The 5,696-nt window shown below is 42.6% G+C and overlaps 1 pseudogene; it reads right to left on the bottom strand.

Moving 5' to 3' along the window:
* Positions 1-4,264: 4,264 nt before the first annotated feature.
* On the bottom strand, positions 4,265-4,488 carry LOC144375893 (heat shock factor-binding protein 1 pseudogene; annotated as a pseudogene).
* Positions 4,489-5,696: the final 1,208 nt, after the last annotated feature.

Genomic DNA, 5,696 nt, shown 5'->3' with positions numbered 1-5,696 from the left:
TGGGGCACTTTAACACTGAGCTACATCCCCAGTCCCTGCTACTTTTTAGTGTAAATCAAGGTCTCGCTAATTTGCTGAGGCTGGTCTCAAACCTGCCTCAGTGCCCCAAGTCACTGGGATTACAGGTGTGTGCCACCATGCCTGGTTGTACAGAAGCATTTTTGAGGGCCTGAAATATTTCTGATGGGGTGCATCTCAGTGGTAGAGTGTGTGCTTAGCATGTGCAAGGCCCTGAATTCTTTAATCCCCAGCACACAAAGAGAAGACATCTGAATCAATGAGTGAAGCCACAAAGAGAAGAATCAACATTTGGGGATAGAAGGAAAGAGAGAAAGGAACAGATAGAGGCCTGGTGCCCTGATCCCCCAGGATAAGGGGAAGAAAGAGAGGCAGCAGGAAGTTGGTCAGGAGATGGGGCAAGAAGATGCTGCTGGATTTTGGTCCAGTGGAGTGTGAGGGTGTTTGAGACACACAATTGGTGCAGGATCCCCAGGAGTGGAGCCAGTGGGAGAGGCTCTTCTGGGTGCCTCAGAGTTGTTGGATTCTAGTTGTGTGTGATAGGGTTCCATGTGGGGAAAGGAAGGTATTCAAATTTACTGCTCAGTTCTTAGAAATTTATAAATTATCATTCCTTAAGCATTTTGTATACCTTATGTACAATCAATATTTCCTATGCATGATATATATCTTTCTCTAAATTTAAAAATTCTGCAACTTTATAATACATTAATTTATTTCTTCTGGTACTAGGTATTGAACTGAGGGCTGCTTTACCTCCAAAACTGCATCACTAATCCTTGCTATATTTTGTTTTAAGATAGGGTGTCACTAAATTGTTGAGGGCCTTGCTAAGTTGTTGAGGTTGGCCTTGAACTTGTGATCCTTCAGCCTCAGAATCTCAAGTCCCTGGGATTCTGTGTGCATCACTGCACCTAGTGTTATATTCATTTCTTAAATGCTATTAACACAATAAATGAGGCAGAACCTAACAGAGGACAATGATTAATATTTCTTTTTGTACATATTCCAGAGCTGTTCTGATGTGGAATCGTCTTTTCTTCAGTGGAGAAGAGTGTGGATAGAGGTGCTGGATAGAGTTGGATAACAGAGCATTTGCTACCTAAAGCTCAGGAAGTTGGATTGAAACTCCACCTGTTCTGGAAGGAGGGAGGGGTCGAGGGTGATTGATGGAATCAGGAAAAAGAGAAAGTAGAATAAGTGAGAGGAGAAGACAGTCAGTGTTCAGGGAAGGAAATGACCTTTGAGCTTGACCTTTCCTGCTTTGTGTACAGAAGGTCTTCAGCTCAGATTTTTTTGGAAAATATGATTTTTGACTAGGGAAATATGTCTAAGCATCCCCTGCTGCTACTAGTCTCCCAGATATTTAAATTCAATGAAGTATAATTTTAGAAAAAATTGAGAGATAAAAGAGTAAAGTGGGAGCAGGATGGTGACACCATCTTTGGATCAATTGAGCAAAACAGCACTAGAAAGATCTTAAAAGTTACCAGGAAGGATGAGGTGAGGCGACAGGTGTGGCCAATGGAGAGATAGCAAGGATCCTGCAGAGGGAAGCACAATGGAATGAGGAGCCCTGAGTAGGCAGGAGAGGTGTCAGGGTAAGCAGTGTCTGGGGAGAGCTGCTCACAAGTGGGTTGAGGGAGGTCACTCTTTTTTGGAGCCTGGGAAGGCAGGAGGCCCTGGTCACTCTTGGAGCCTTGCCATGAGCCCAGATTGAGCCCTGGCTTAACAGACCAACTTAGTGAGGGTCACTGGGAGATGGCCTTGCCCAGTCCTGCTGATTCTGAGCTCCTCTTCCGTTCCTCATCTCCCACAAGCATGATAACCCATATGATGAGGGCTGCAGAAGAAACTGGTTCATCATTCTCTGCGCACCCTTGGGACCCAAGTGAGTTGGTAAACCAAGGGCTCAAGTGGTGAACCCTGGGGCTGGTGGTTTTGGATAAAGCTGGATCTATTTTCCTGGTTTTTGTCTCTAGCTTCCAGGCCTTAACACTTCCTGTTCCTTTGCTTTGGGGTTTTCTCCAGGGCACTCTGGGAGTTTTGGGGAATTTTACTCTTCCTTGGTGTTTTAGGTTCTTGCCACAAGAAATATGGTAGAGGGGAATGTCAGCCTGGATAAGGCTCCTGGATGAGAGCCCTGGGCTTTGTGCTTTCCAAGCTGAGGGGTGAGAGTGGTCAGGGAGATAAGGCCAAGGTGGCTAGTGACTCCTTGCATTTGGCCTGTTGCTTCCCAGGTACATTTCAGAGGCTGTGTGCCTTCAGGTGGAGCAGGGCACCACCTGGGGGCCAACATAACATCTTGAAGACCTCCTTGGGCCCAGGTCTGCAACTCAGGCCCTCCAAAGGTGTGGCAAGTCTGCACCTTTACAGAAAGTAAGGAGTATCGGTTGAGCTTTGAAACATGGAAGTTTGGTTGCACATGTGTTGGGGGTAGCCCCCGATGTCAGGCTGGCCCTGAAGCTGAAGCCCTTGGATCCTAAGGAGTGGGATTATGGACCTGGAGGATGTAGGGTCCAGGTCACAGGGCTTCAGAGCACACCCAGTTGTCCCTGGATAGACAAAGAGAAAAGAATGCACTGCTAACTAGCTGGTTGGCCTTGGACAGTCCCTTACCCTTCTTAGCCACTAATGAGGTCTGAGATTAGTCCAGTAGTTTCTAATATTTTAAAGTATTTTTTTAATTAGAAATTTTTACTCAGTCCCATATGAATCAGATTAAGTGGATTATTAGGAGTGCAGTGGGGTGGGTAACACCTAGTGCCCCCCAAGGGCCCTTGCAATGACTTGTGGTGCCAGCCCTCTTTTTTTTCTTGCCTTCAGAAGATGAGGGATTTGACTGTGAGCAGTGGGGTGGAGGTTAGGGAGAGCCCATGTCACTGGGTGGATGCAACATCCCACCCAGTGATGCAAGGATGGAGCCCTACATCAAGGTCTCTCAGGCCTGAGCCCACACTAAATCCCCTGTTGGGGCTGCCATGACACTCACAGTTATCTAATCCTTATAAAATATATTTTTTGTTGGTTTTTATCACTTCTTTGTATTTGTTCTGTGTTGAAAGAAGGAAGTTTCCTGTGGGTGTTGGGAGGTTATGAGTGTCTTGTCAGAGCCCTCCTGGAAATGAAGATCCTTTCTCTCTGGATACCCAAGCTCAGGAACCAACACTGCTTGCCTTTTTGACCATGGGAAGACACTTAGAATTTCTCTCATCCTTAAAATATGGCAACAGTAATAATCACAGTGACTGACCTGTCTGGCTTCCTGGCAAGGGCTGGAGATGAGAGGAGAGAAAATTGACCAACCTGGAAAATACCCAATGTTATCTCAAACTACTCCACAATATAGAAATGGAACTTATTTATTAGTACTTCTAATTGTGTGTGCACATGTGTGTATTATTTAGGAGTATGTGTGTGTGTGTGTGTGTGTGTGTGTGTGTGTGTGTGTGTGTGTGAGAGAGAGAGAGAGAGAGAGAGAGAGAGAGAGAGAGAGAGAGAGATTTTGTGTGGTACTGGGGTTCAAATCAAACCCAGGGCTTTATGCAAGGTAGGCAAAAGCTTCACCACTGAGTTACATCCCCAGCCCATTTTTATTTTCAGACATGCTCTCACTAAATTGGCCAGGCTGGACTCCAACTTGCGGTCCCCTTTCTCAGCCTCCCTGATAGCCTCCCAAGTTACAGAAGTTACCTGCAATGACTATCTTAGAGTTTTCTATATGCAAGATCTTTCCACCTGCAAATAGATAGATTTTTCTTTTTTTTCTCCCATAAATATTAAATATTTTTTTGCTTAATTTCTGTGGCTATAGTTTTTAATAAATATAAGATTTTTCATAAATATCCTTCATAAGGTTGAGAAAGTTATCTTTTATCTGTGTGTGTGTGTGTGGTGTGTATCTTTTTTAATTCTGAAAAGGTATTAGATTTTGTCAAATGCTTTTTCTGAACCAAATGATCATGTATGATATTTTTCCTCCACTATTAATATGGTGTACTACAAATTGCCATTTTCTCCCAGTTTTACTCTTTAACAATTAATAGCTTGACTGACCAGGTCCCAGAAACAAAGATACTATCTTTAAGAAACTGGGGAGAAATTACTCTTTAAAGTAAGTATATAGTATATGATAAGAATGGGCATTATAATATAAAACCTTTCAACACATAGTAGTTAACTGCAGAAACCATTTTTAGCTTAGGAAAATTGTATTTCAAATTTCAGTGTAAACTGCTAGCAAACTTCAATTCCTTTGTGTGGCAACTATCTTATTTCTGCTTTCAAACTCTTCCACCCATGCCTGAGTTATAAGGTCTGGAGTGCTTTTTTCCCCAATCACAAGTGTGATTACTAATATTGTCAATTCTTACAATGATCTGATGAGATAAGGTTTGATATGTATCTTGCATTCATTGCAAGAGCACCACCAAGGTGATCCTGCATTATGTTGCAGTCAGTCTTGGCCATCTTCCCAGTTCCCAGTTTGGTGATGATGTCTCAAACTATCTCTTATATGACATTTTTGGTTGGAATGTACTAGGGATTTAACCAGGGGATGATTTATCCTGAGATTTGTCCCCAGTCCTATGAGACCCTGACTAAGTTGCTTGCCTCAAAATTATGATCTTCCTGTCTAAGCCTGCTGAGGGCCATTGCCAAGTAGGAATGATGCATCGAAATTTCCTTGCCAGCGTACCCCATGTTAAATGGAAATTTGCTGTGACATTGCATGTGTCTTTGAGAAAGGTGACCCTGCTCAAGGACCAGGGTGGATCCAGGTTTAAGGTGTATCCTGCAGGTTTTAGGAAGTATCCTGGCTTAAGACAATCTGGGTTTAGGAAAGTTTCAGGTTTAAGGTTATTGCTGCTGGGTATAGGGCGTTCCTGCTGCCTGAGTTCCCGTTGAGTTCTGGTGGAATTCAGAAAGTTTTTGGAATGTGAATTGCAGCGGGCAGAACTTGGATTTTCCCAGAACGTGTTTGTACAGGGCTGGTGTGAGTTTGGGAATAAAGAATTGCTGTTTGAATCTACAAGGTGTGTGGTGGCTTGTGATCTTGTGCCCAGCCAAGACTGAGGCATCAGCCTCCAGAGTTGATGGAATTATAGACATGTGCCACCATGCTATACTCTATACTTATGAATGTTGAATCATTTTTGCATTTCTGGGATTAATCCCAGAGTCAATGATACATAATATATTTAATATTCTGCTGAATTTAGGTTGTTAATTTTTTAAAAATATTTATTCTATAGTTGTAGTTGGACAACTACCTATATTTCATTAATTTATTTGTATGTGGTGCTGAGGATCAAACCCAGGGCCTCACACATGCTAGGCAAGCACTCTACAGCTGAGCCACAATCCCAGCCCCAGTTTTTATAATTTTTAAAAAAGATTTTTGTATTTAATACTCATAAAGTATATTAATCTTTGTTTTCCCCTGTGATGTCTTTGTTTGGATTTGGTATCAGGGTAATATTGGTCCTGTAAAGTAGGTTAGGAATTGTTCCTTTCTCTTCTACTTTTTGGTAGAGTGAGAAGGAGTTGTGTCTATTTAAAGTTTTGGTAGGATTTACTAGTGAATCCATACTTTACTTCAGAAGAGCCTACTAGCTTGTCTACCTTGTTTATTTTCCCCTTTACTACTTTTAGCTGTTTTAGACTAGATTCTTTTT

The sequence above is a fragment of the Ictidomys tridecemlineatus genome, chromosome 3 (genome assembly GCF_052094955.1).
Source record: "Ictidomys tridecemlineatus isolate mIctTri1 chromosome 3, mIctTri1.hap1, whole genome shotgun sequence".
Classification (NCBI taxonomy): domain Eukaryota; kingdom Metazoa; phylum Chordata; class Mammalia; order Rodentia; family Sciuridae; genus Ictidomys; species Ictidomys tridecemlineatus.
The sequence above is the reverse complement of the archived record's forward strand: the minus strand, read 5'-3'. Positions and strand labels throughout refer to the sequence as shown.